This window comes from Rhinopithecus roxellana, chromosome 1 (assembly GCF_007565055.1).
Source record: "Rhinopithecus roxellana isolate Shanxi Qingling chromosome 1, ASM756505v1, whole genome shotgun sequence".
Taxonomy (NCBI): Eukaryota; Metazoa; Chordata; class Mammalia; order Primates; family Cercopithecidae; genus Rhinopithecus; species Rhinopithecus roxellana.
This window is the reverse complement of record NC_044549.1, coordinates 149,844,311-149,857,475: the sequence shown is the minus strand read 5'-3', so window position 1 is coordinate 149,857,475 and position 13,165 is coordinate 149,844,311. Positions and strand designations below refer to the sequence as shown.

The 13,165-nt window shown below is 39.6% G+C and overlaps 1 protein-coding gene across 1 annotated transcript in view; it reads right to left on the bottom strand.

Annotated features, from left to right (window-relative positions):
• The window catches only part of ATP13A5 (ATPase 13A5), a 95,137-nt gene extending 85,506 nt beyond the window's left edge, over positions 1-9,631 (bottom strand). The window contains exons 1-4 of the mRNA XM_030932141.1: positions 9,463-9,631; positions 8,571-8,717; positions 7,782-7,852; positions 7,596-7,676 (exon numbers count right to left, since the gene is read on the bottom strand). The gene's annotated coding sequence lies outside the window, so the exon portion shown is untranslated. The remainder of the gene's footprint in view (positions 1-7,595; positions 7,677-7,781; positions 7,853-8,570; positions 8,718-9,462) is intronic.
• Between the last annotated feature and the right edge of the window lie 3,534 nt (positions 9,632-13,165).

Here is a 13,165-nt window from a genome sequence, read left to right as displayed (position 1 = left end):
AGTCAAACCAAGGGTTCTAACTCCATGCCATGAAAACACTGAGGTTGAAGGATGTTGGCATCAGAGAGGGCAAACAGCCCATCATGCTCTTTGACTTCTTAAGTCCCTACACCTCACACTGGAAAGAGCCCATAACTCAAACCCTTTCAGTACTCAGGACTCTTTTACACAATCTGGGGCAATGATCTGGTGTTAAGCAAAGTGTCAGAACTTAGGACCCCAAAGTTGGTCCTCCCTTCCCTCTCCCTCTCTCCACTTTGAATGCCCTTCCCACATTCTTCAGTTCATAAATGTCTACTCAGCCTCTGAGAGCCAGATCTGACAATCAAGCCTAATGGCTGAGAAATGTGGGATCAGATAGACCTGGATTTGAATCCAGCTGAGACTTTGTGCTTGCTGTTCCCTCCACTTGGAACTAATTCCCCCCACAACTTTGTATGGCTTACTTGCTCAGTCCCTGAATGAAACAAGGGTATTCCCTTGTGAATGAATTCCATTCTTTCTCTGTTCAAATAGCACCTCCTTACTGGGCTTTCCCTAACAATGCTACTTAAAATACTACCCTGACTCTCAATTCAGACTCTCTTCATCTCCTCATCCCGCCATGTTTCATTCTAGTGCATATAATTACCTGAAATTACATGTTATGTTTTACATATTAGTAAGTGTGCAAAAAAACCAGACTGTATCCTCCACTATAATGTACGCTTCCAGAGGACATCGATACATTCCGAATGCCTGAAACAGAGCCTATTATATGTTGAATGAATGAATTGACGGCTGAATGAGGGATCAGCCTCACTCTTCTCGTCTGTAAAAGGGGTTTTATAAAACATACCTAATGAAACTGCTATCAAGCTGAATGTGTGGCACACACCTGTAGTTCCAGCTATTTGGGAGGCTGAGGCAGGACTGTTTGACCTCAGGAGTTTGAGACCAGCCTGGGCAACAAAGGGAGACCCTAATTTAAAAAAAAAAAATCCTGCCAGTAGCATATGAGAAAAAGACATAAAGCATTTAGTTCTCAATAAATGGCAGCTATCTTTGAAGTCTTACTGCCCCTAGCACAATTAACTCTATTTTTCTCCCTTCCAACGACCTTTCTTTACTTAGCAACAGCACCTACATCATTAAATTATAATGTATATTTACATGTATTTTCCCTCAAGTTTCCTAGAGTCCCTTTAAAGGCAGAAACAGATTTTTTTTTCCTTTTTTTTTTTTTTTTTTTTTTGAGACAATGTATTGCTCTGTCACCCAGGCTGGAGTGCATTGGCACAGTCTAGGCTCACTTCAACTTCCTCCTCCCAGTTTCAAGCGATTTTCCTGCCTCAGCCTCCTGAGTAGCTGGGGTTACAGGCCCACACCACCACATCTGGCTAATTTTTGTATTTTTAGTAGAGATGGGTTTTCACCATGTTGGCCAGGCTGGTCTCAAACCCCTGACCTCGTGATCCACCTGACTCGGTTTCCCAAAATGCTGGGATTACAGGCATGAGCCACCATGCCCAGCCCAGAAACAGAGATTTTTAAATCCTGTCTAAAACTCTGACATCTAGGGGCACAGTGTCTGATCTAGAGGCTATTCCCTAAATATTAGAATTAATAAATGAGGTTCAAGGCAGTACACGGGGTATGGAAAGCAGTTTCAAAAGCAAGCCTAGCATCTGATGCTCTTTGGCTCTCCAAGTTTGGCAATATTACCATTAAGAGAGAAGAGATCCCATGAGGACAGGGATCCAGCAGATCAATATTTGCCTGTAGATCATCCTCTTTATGGCTCATCTGAGCCATATTGAAATCACAGCCTGGCATGCCCCTTGCTGCTTCGTCTCTTCTACTGCTTCTTGCCAAAAAATATTGTGTGTTTAGAGATCATTGCACCCTTCTCATTTTCAGCACAAGCCAAGCAGAATGTTCAGGGATGTTGACCAATGGCTGAGCCACAGGAAGAAATATAAGATTCGAAGCTAGTTCACATGAGGAAAGGTCTAAGAAACAAGGGAGCTGACATTCGGACCAGCTGGCAGGGAAAATTGTTCCCAGAATGTTTCCAGTGGCTTCACAGAACCACCTAAGCCAAATAAAACTCAGCAGACCTGCCTCATAGTTCTAACTCTCCATTAGAAGAAGAGTTTCTTCGGAGGTAGATGGTCCCTCTCCAGAAGTTGAACAATTTCTCAGCAGGAAACCTGTGGAGGGGATTTCTGCAGGGACCGTGGGCTAAACTTGAGGAATCACTGAGGTTTCCTCCAACCCTAAGAGAACAGTCAATCTGTTAGAATTTATTTCTGAGAAAACAAAATGCAGATGACTAGGAGGACTTTCTCTTGGAGAAGGTCCATGTCCCTTTTCATTTGTTATGCATTCATTCATTCATTCAATTAACTTGCCAAGTAATTTTTTTTTTTTTTTTTTTTTTTTTTTTGAGACGGAGTCTCGCTCTGTCGCCCAGGCTGGAGTGCAGTGGCCGGATCTCAGTTCACTGCAAGCTCTGCCTCCTGGGTTCACACCATTCTCCTGCCTCAGCCTCCCCAGTAGCTGGGACTACAGGCGCCCACCACCTCGCTCAGCTAGTTTTTTGTATTTTTTAGTAGAGACTGGGCTTCACTGGGTTAGCCAAGATGGTCTTGATCTCCTGACCTCATGATCTGCCCATCTGGGCCTCCCAAAGTGCTGGGATTACAGGCTTGAGCCACCGCGCCCAGCCAAGTAATAGTTAATAATGTGTTGTGTGGTAGCCACTTTAGGCTCTAGGTGGTAAAGACTGAGGGAGTCCTCAAGGAGGAAGGAAGGGCATGTTAGAATTATGATGGGGCTTTGTCAAACTGCACCTGTTTTTTGCTCACTGCTTCCATTCTGATAAGTTTCCAACAGGGTCTGCAGCAGTCAGGGATGTCCATAGTTTTCTACACAGACAATGTCAAGCCGGGAGATTCTGGCATAACCCACTTCCAGGAACTTAGGAATTTTTAGGAAGCAGACATGAGGAGGCTGAGAAAGTTCCCATGTGATTCTGTTAGCGAGTTCCTGACTTCCCTAACACTCTCGTTTTATAAAGGGAGGAAGACCTGAGCTATTCACAGATGCATAGGACATGGCATCCAACTTCTGGGATGTGGATGTGGTTTTATCATACAACAAGAGTGCTGGCCTTAGAGCCCTTCTGTTAGAAACAATAATAAAAACAAGATTGGAATATTTTGAGAAATTGCTTTATGGAAGGAAAACATCTCTATTTCATTACAGCTTGAACCTGCTTGTGTACTTTAAGGAAACACTGGTACAGAGACTGTATCTCCATTCTACAAATGACATGAGAGTTATTTTAGTTTTTACATTTGTCCTCATCTGTGACCTGCCCATTTCTTCCATTGCCTAAACTGCATGTTTTCAGAGAGCCTCAGGAAAACGTGGGAAGTTGGGCCCTGAGAGGATTTCAAGCCCTCCATGTCAGCTAAGCGAGGTGCTTCCAGTCAGTCTTTCTGGGGAAGTGCCTTGAGCGTTCCCAGGCATGGGGATGCAGAAGGGAATGGACCAGGAGGACATCAGGAGCGGAGATGGGGGTACAAAGAAACCCAGTGCAGGATCCCGCCAGGGAGATTCTGGACTTAGGTTTACGGGTCCCTCTGTAGGGCTTTGCTCTAAATAAGGCATTAGAGTTAAGTGATTTTGTACTTTAAATGGGCCGCGATCCATAGAACCATGGATCTGATAATTCCACTTTATTAAAAAACAAAATGATCTCAGTTCATTTAATTTTTATTAAATACCTTATACATTAAATTTTAAAGAAAGGATATATACATATATGTTATATTTTTAAGTAACTCATTAAGTTCTAATTGAATTCTAACAGTTGAGACTATGATGTAAAATCCTCCAGAAGAATGAGCAAAGCCCCTTTCCTCGCCTCCAACCACTCCTTCCTCGATCCTTCTGTAAATGCTGATCTCATGGCTGAGTATCTACTACAGGGCTATTTTCTAGAGGTGGTTTCAAAGGGGCTAGAGGTCATGGTATACAAGCATGGTTTCTAACTTTTCCTTTCCCCAAGGCTGAGAAGTAAGAGAGTAGGGTCTCACAGCAGCCTCTCTCTATCCCTCTCTCTCTCTCACCTTCTTTTTGCTGCTTCTTTCTCTCTCTCCTAATGTTCTGTGTTCTCATGGAGCAGTTTCTGTCAGCTTGGAGCTACGCATAAATGATAAACCTACCTTCTCTTGCTGTCTGTCACTCGGATTCCTTTCCTCTGGTGCTGACAAGCATGCCTTTTCTCTCAATGCTGTGGTAAACACTGAGAATTAAATTTGGCCTTGCGAATCACTAAACCAACGGGGAGCTCTCTTCCCAGCTTCGCATTCACTGATGCCACCTTGGTGGCTTAAATTGGCCATGGATGGAATATTCCTACCATAGAAACCAGCAAACCCTGTCTATCAAAACTTTTTTTCTTCCTGAGAGCTAGGTCACCAGCAAGATGATTGGTCTGAACTTAACCTCAAGTGTGTGTGTGTGTGTGTGTGTGTGTGTATGTGTGTGTGTGTGGGGGGGGGGGCGGTGCAGGGGGGCTGGGAGAGAGTCCTTCCATTTCTGCTGCCAGGAAGTCATTTTTTCCTTTTATTTTCTGGAGCCTAAACAAAAGGGACAGAAGCAGGGTGGGTGGGCTGAGTGAAAAAGAAGGTAAAGAGATGCTCAACTGATAAACGATCTTAATAGGAAGACTACTTTTCTAGTTGAGGAATCAGGTAGGTTTTTCATTTTTATTTTTTCCCATATGGGCTCACTTTTGTGATGTAAAAGAATTACCTCGAGTGTCTTTTGACCTGTCTAGGACAGGCACTACGATGGAAGTTTGAGTTCAGTTCATGACAGGTGAAGCTAAGGAACATGGAACTCCTGGGACAGTTTACTTGCTCTCTTCCGGATCCCTTCTCACAATTTCTCTCCAGGGTAAAGTTATTTCTCCTGATGTTCAGATATGCTTTCACTACTGAAAAGTGAGGACTATGTAAATCTATGTTTTCTCTCTTTCCCTGGCTGCTAGGGAGCCCATAGAAAAAGTTTGCATGTAAACTCTGTAGCTTTTCATCATCAGACATTCTTGTGTATCCCCCTTCATTTCTCACTTTATGCACTTGCTTTTTAATGAAAGCAAGCTCAATTTCACTAGGAAATTGGTAAGATATTACTCAACCATCCGCCACAATTTCACTAGGAAATTGGTAAGATATTACTCAACCATCCGCCACAATTTCACTAGGAAATTGGTAAAATATTACTCAACCATCCGCCACAATTTCACTAGGAAATTGGTAAGATATTACTCAACCATCCGCCACAATTTTTTAAAGGCCTTGGTCTTACCCTAAAAAATGAAATGAAAAAATCTTCCATATTCTACTTATTCTCTTTTCGCCCCCCCCCCCCAACTAACATAAATATGGACTATAAGTAGATTATCTGCTCCATTCTTCATATTTGGAAAATGATACTCATGTCTTGCTTATTAGATTGTCAAATTCTATATTGTGTGGATCAGATTTTATTATTATTATCATCATTTTTGTGTGTGTGTGACCGAGTCTCACTCTGTCGCCCAGGCTGGAGTGCAGTGGCACGATCTCGGGGGGGGTCTCAGCTCACTGCAACCTCCGCCTCCCAGGTCCAAGCGATTCTCCTGCCTCAGCCTCCTGAGTAGCTGGGACTACAGGCACAGGCCACCAGACCTGGCTAATTTTTGTATTTTTAGTAGAGATGGAGTTTCACCATGTTGGCCAGGCTGGTCTTGAACTCTTGACCTCAGGTCACCTGCCTTGGCCTCCCAAAGTGCTGGGGTTACAGGTGTGAGCCACTGTGCCCAGCCATGGATCAAATTTAAATTTGATTATGTACAATGTTTACTAAAGTTTGGCGCTTGATAAATAAGAAAAAAACATGAGGTAGCTGCACTGACCGGAAATCGTTCCTGTGGAAGCAGTTACCCAGGCAGAGTATGTCTACATCTATCATCTAGAATTCTTCAATGTCCTAGATAAATCCTTTAAATGTCTTGTATTTAGTGCTATTAAACCTATATATTTTAATGACTTTAAAAACTGTTTTGTGTGTCAATTTTTTGAGCATTACATCTGAAATCTTACATAATAATACCATTTCTTTTTTTTCTTTTTCTTTTTTTTTTTTTTTTTGAGACAGAGTCTCGCTCTGTCACCCAGGCTGGAGTGCAGTGGCACAATCTTAGCTCACTGCAAGCTCTGCCTCCCGGGTTCACGCTATTTTCCTGCCTCAGCCTCCCGAGTAGCTGGGACTAGAGGTGCCCGCCACTATGCCCAGCTAATTTTTTGTATTTTTAGTAGAGACAGGGTTTTGCCATGTTCACCAGGATGGTCTCGATCTCCTGACCTTGTGATCTGCCTGCCTCGGCCTCCCAAAGTGCTGGGATTACAGACGTGAGCCACCGCGCCCGACCAATAATACCACTTCTAAGGCATTTTGCAATATTGTCCTAGTCCAGATGTCTGGTTCATTTTTCAGTGTCTGACAGAGGAAAAACTTATAAACAACAGATTAGTAACTCTTAGACTTGGTGTGTGTGAGAATTATGGGGGTTGCTTGCTAAAAATGCATATCTTCTAAGTACCCCTTGCTCCTACAGAATTATCAGAATTACGAGGGTGGAGCTTAAAACCTATATTTTAAAGTATCAGATTACTTCTTAGCTTGAGAATAGGTGTTTCTGGCTGACTGTAAAGGTTAAGCAGACACTCTCTCTAAAAATGGCTGAGAAATAAAGGTGATTATAAGATTCTGGGGAAGACTTGTAATGATTTCCTTTCAGATTTGCCAGGATTTATCATTTCAAATAATAGCTGAAGAAAGCAGGGACTCTGTATATCTGTGTGTTAATAATAATAATATAAGCATTTCCTAATTTACGTGCATCTATAGGTACCAATCTCATGATTGTGACACATTTTTGCCTCTCTTTCTCACTAGTCAGTGTCTCTGGGACAATGACTAAACCTTTATTTTTAGATCCTTAGTTCCTTACAAAGTACCTATTTGTTAGTTAAAAAATCAATGAATATATTAGCATATTCATTTACTCTAGAAATATCTATTGAGCTCTTACCGAGAATCAGGCACTGTTCTAGATGCTGCAGATATAGTGGTGAATAACACAACTAAGCAAGCAAAATTCCTCATCTCCAGGGCTGTTTCTTCAGAGTAAAATGCAATCATAGTATTGTCTTTCTGTCTCTCCAAGGATTTGGAGGATGACTAAGCTGACATTTAGGGAATGACTCAAGATTTTTTTTAAGAAAGGAAAAATAAAAAGACAACACAAAGATGATTGCTATACAAGCCTGAGATAAAAGATCAAATTGTATATGATTGCACTGTTCTTTTAGTCTTTGTAAAAATAAGTTTGCCTAAGAAGAGAACAATTTAGAATATCTCTGCTGCCAGTACATGAACGTGGACTATATCGAGCTGACGAGGCGTTATGCCAACAATGCACTGATGATAACTGATTTGGTACTTCATTTTCTGGTGGCAGAGTTTACTCTTAAGGCGTATAGCAAGCGTCCTACCTGACCTCTTGCTCTTCACTGGTCAGACCCAGTCCAAATGTCTGATGGATGTCAGAGCAGGAGTTGCCGTCTTCTAGCAACCTAGGAGGTAGTCAGGATAGGAACCACACTTCAGTTCATAGCACTCAACAAATCAGTGTTTTTCCCCTATATCCTGACTTAGGGGTGACAAAACGTTGTACTCACCCAACTTTCTGAAACTGCTTCTCCAGGTTGTTCCAAACATACCTGATTTTCTGCACTTGGATGCATCGCAGCTGGGATGACAAATGTGGTAGAACAGGTGTCACTCATAGCATAAAGCTCATCAGGAGAGGGGAGTGATGTTCAATGCAGGATGCAGGTCCCCTTGTGGGTGTCTCTCTCCTTCCTTCCTTCCTTCCTTCCTTCCTTCCTTCCTTCCTTCCTTCCTTCCGCCTTCCTCTCCTCCTCCTCCTCCTCTCCCTGCCTCCTCAGTCCTCCTTCCTCCTCCTCCTCCTTCCTCCTCCCTCCCTCCCTCCCTCTCTTCCTTCCTTCCTCACGTCCTTCCTTCCTCACTTCCTTCCTTCCTCCCTTCCTTCCTCTTTCTTTCTTTTTGACAGGGTCTCACTCTGTCACCCGGGTTAGAGTGCAGTGGCATGATGACCACCCACTGTAGCCTTGACCTCCCAGGCTCAATCAATCCTCCTGCCTCAACCTCCTGAGTAGCTGGGACTACAGGCATGCACCACCACACTCAGCTAATTTTTTATTCTTATTTTTAATAGAGATGAGGTTTTGCCATGTTTCCCAGTCTGGGCTCAAGGGATCCACCCACATTGGCCTCCCAAAAGTGCTGGGATTACAGACATGAACCACCATGTCCAGCCAGTCTCACTTTCTTTGATACCTACCTCTCATTCCCATTCCAAAAGTGTGATATTCGGAATTTTCATTTAATAAACAGTTATGCTTTCTCTGCAAACATGCTAACACTGTACTCTTCAAGTAACTTACTTTTAATTCTGGCTTTATTAAGGCTTGGTTTCTGATAGAATGGCAGTCAGCCACTAGGGATTCTTCCCACTTCTTGCTTACAGGAAACTTCAGTGTGGATAAGTAGAGGCAGAATACCTTCTTCCTTATATATCTTTGAAATTTGTCCTGGAAAAGACAATCCAGTTCGTGAAATTCTCAAGTGTTATTCAACAAGGTGCTCAATCAACCAAATACCTACCAAGTGCTAAATAAGCGGTTTTCAAAGTTTGGTACAAAACTTTGACCCAAATAAGAGCATCAGCTTTATCTCAGAACTTACTAGAAATGCAAATTCTCAGCCCCACTTCAGATCTACTGAATTAAAAACTCTGGGTGGGGCCAGCAGCCGTTGTTTCAATGAGCCCTCCAGATGATTCTGATATGCACTAAAATTTGATAACCACTGTGCTAGAAAATAAAAGGAAAGATAATATTTTTCAGGAAAGCTTTCTGTCCAGAAAACAGTTTCTAGCTATATTAAAGTGACATCTAGGTGTTTAACATGTGTAATATCCTCCAAAATACGTATTTTTGAAAAACTGAATGACCATTTGCAGGGTATGGTCTCTAAAAGCTGTAACCCTGACAGCCACTGCTCCTGTAATGGCTAAGAGCGCTCCCTGTTAGCCTGACGTGGTCGAAATTTCCCCAAGCTGAAGCGGAAGAAATGCTCTTCATTCCTGGGTCAAAATGAGAGATAGCAAATGGATTGCAGAGATAATGTTGCCATCTCCTGTTCTGATCTATGGAAACTCTTTAAATAGAGGAAATCTACCCTCTGAAATACAATACCAGCCACAGAGTTGTGCCACAGAGGCAATACAGAAGACACAGTCATGGCATTCGAAATAGAAAACAGAAGGGCACGCACTGTTGTCCTCAGCAAAACAGTGTCTGCTTCTCGCAAGGGGCATGGGATGCAGTTGGCCCACACTCTCCACTGGGGTCTCCAGTAGAACACCAGCAGAAGGACCCCACAGGTCAGCACGGATGCGGCAAGGCAGAGGGCTTTCCGTACATTGTGGTCCCGGTAACCAAACACCTCCTAGAGAATCAATTTAAAAGATCACTCTATTTTCCTTTTTTTCACATAAACATATTATTTTCTTTCAATAAACCAAACTTGAGATGAAGGAATATTGCTTGGGAGAGAAATCTGGTTGTAGGTGGTTAAATCAAGTTGACTGCTTGCAGCTGTCCGCTGATCAAATCAAAAAGGAAGGGCTTATTTTACTACCCTGGTATATGGAACTAAAACATTAAATGGAAAGAGTATGGAAGAGGCAGATTTGTTTCTTCCATATATTCATAAGAGTCACCTCAGATTTTTATAAAATACTTCATGTTTTGAGGCAGATTTCTTTTCTTTAGGCATTAGGTATTTTAAACATTGTTAATATGAATTTGTCGTAGGAAGATGATAAAATGATGACAGATGTGACCCACACTCATACATCTAGCTTTACCTATTCAGCTTTGTCTTATAATAACATGATTGAGGACGACTGAAAGTTTGAATAAATGTACTATTTTCTAGAACAGTATGATGATATAACTTAAGGAATTATCTGTGGACATGAAAGACTTTCAAAAAGCAGCTTATATTTATTTACCCTGGTAGTAATATGCTAAAATATTTGGACTTTTACTAGTAGGTGAGTTGATATTTGTCATAAACTGAATAAAGATTTGAGATTTGATTCTAGAAGGAAAAATTGCCAAACAATAGATTTGCTTATTCGAAGCCAATTTCTAGTTCCCAACTTCAACAGTGACATTTCATAGCATTGTTTTTTAAATTTGAGAAACCAAATTTTCAGTGCATTTTGAAGCCCCTGAGGGATGCTGATTATGAATAATATCTCTATTATCCTATTATTTTAGGTTCTGCTGTTGTTTTTGTGCTTTTTAAAAATATGACTGAACTCTGAATTTTCAGGTCCAGATCACAGGACTATAATGTCGAGAAACTTAGTTTTTACTAAGTGTCTAGAGCACTTTTGATGGGGGAATATCCTGCATTTTATGCAGTTTACATCATGCTATAAAAAATCTCTTAAGATTTTTTCCACTGACCCTCAACATTATCATCCACCTGAGAAAAAAGTTCATTAAGTTCAGTGAGGCAGCCACTCTATTTTGAGATTATTCAAATAAGGTTTAAATTAGAAATATGCATTCACTCTGCTGTTAAGCATGTTTTCAATTGGTTCTCCTCTTTCTCTTTCCATTCCCCGATTCTATAAACCTACTTTAGTTTTATTTGTGAATTATAGTTTTATTAGGACCAAATAAAACGTATATGCCACTTTACATATTATGTCATAAATATACATTCTTTTACCAAGAGTTATTTACAGGGGCTTACTGCCAAAGTCAAAGTGTGTGCAAAAATAGAAGCAGAGTAATTTGGAATTTTAGTCTAGCTTGTAGATGAAATGAGCTCATTCATAAATAACTTTCTCTTTTTCTGTTTATTTATATGCAGTAATGGCAATGAAAATCATAATTCTGGTACCCCTTCAGTTCTTTTCTATACAACGTTTTTAAATTAAAAAACAAACTCACAGTGCTAGCAAGACTGCAATGAAAGCACTACCCCTATATAGTGCCAATAGCCTTGTGAACTGGAATAATTTTTAGGAAAAGTAAGGTAGCAAATTTTATCAAGAATTGTAAAGATATTTCTCCTCTTTGAATCAGTAATTCTTCCTTTGAAAATAGGCCCTAATGAAATAACATCTAAATGAGAAAGTTTTGCATATACAATGTTCAGTGCAGCATTATCTGTAATAGCAAAATCACCGGGAAAACCAAATGATCGCTAATGGTTCAGTAAGTTGTGAAACATCAAGCCAATGGACTATGGTAGAGCCCTTAACAACAAAATATATAATGCTGATGTAGAAACCTGGGGCATACTGTGATATAGTGTAAAATGGAGACAAGAACAAAGAACAAGCAGAATAAATGGAAAACAAGTAGCAACATTATGAAATTTAACCTAACTATATTAGTAAATACATTAAATGCATATGGCCTTATATAGGATTAAAAGCAAAGATTATTAGACTAGATAATAAAAGACCTATTGTATGCTATTTACAAGAGACACATTTTAAACATAAAGAAGTGGATACGTTAAAAAGGAAAAGAAGGGGAAAATATACCATGCAAAAAGTAGAAGAAAGCTGATATTGCTGTATTACTATCACACAAATTATATTTCTTTAAGGATAGTTAAGGAAAAAATACTATGAGAGAAAAGGAAGGATATTTCATAAGCTAAAAGATCAATTCAACAGGCGAACATAACAATCCCAAATTTTTGCACTCTAAAAAACATAGTTTTAAAATGTATAAAGCAAAATTGATAGAATTTAAATCTACTCTCATCATTGGAGATTTTAGCGCAACCCCCTCTCAACAACCAACAGAATAAGCAGACAAAACATTCGGTAGGAATACAGCAAGTCTGAACAACTCCACTAGCTACATTGATCTAATTGGCAAATACAGAAAATTACAGCCAACAACTGCAGAATTCAAATATTTTTCAAGTACACATAAAATACCTACATTGATCATATTCTCAGACATAAAGTATGATGACATTATAATTAAACTAGAAATTAAAAACAGAATAACTTAAAAATTCCCAAATATTTGGAAAGTAAACAGCATATTTTGAAATAACACATGTAAGTCAAATAAAAAATTACAATAAACATTATGAAATCTTTTGAACTGAATGAAAATGAAAATTGAGAAATAAAAATTCATGGAATGGAATTAAGACAATTCTTACAGAGAAATTTACAGCTTTAGATGCATATCTTAGTAAAGAAAAAAGTCTGAAATCAATAAACTAAGCTTCCAACTCAAGAAGTTATAGAAAAAAAGCAAATTAAACCCCAAAAAGGAAAAAATTATAAAGATGAGTGCAGAAATAAGACAGAAAGTAGAAATACAACACAATTCAACACAATAGAGAAAAACAGCAAAGCCAAATGGGTACCCTGAAAAGATTAATAACATTGATAAACTCATCAATAAATATGAAATATTTTATATTTATTACAGAAAATTAATGTGCATTTTAAAAGCTCCCTGCAAAGTAATCTTCAAGCCCAGAGAACTTGTGGTTCCTTTGAAATATTTACGATAGAAATGATACTATTATTTTACAAACCTCTTTATAAGGAGAAGAGATGAAAATTCCCCCAGTTCGTTTTATGAAGCTATAGCATGCTCAGACACCAAACTCTGATAAATATGTGGCAAGCAAGGAATATTACAGGCTAAGCCCTGTCATGAACATAGATAAAATAATTCTAAAATAGATTATCTAACTAAATCAGTGATATATTAAAAGTTTAGTACATCACTACCAAATAATATTTGTCCTAGAAATGCAAGGATTTAAAAATCAATCAGTGTACTTTGCCATTCCATGTACTTTAATATTCAGAAGGAAACTCAGAAGGCCATCTCAATAGACAGAGAAAAAGACTTATACAGTTCTACACCAATACATGATTTAAAAAATTCTCAACGAATTAAAAATAGTTGAC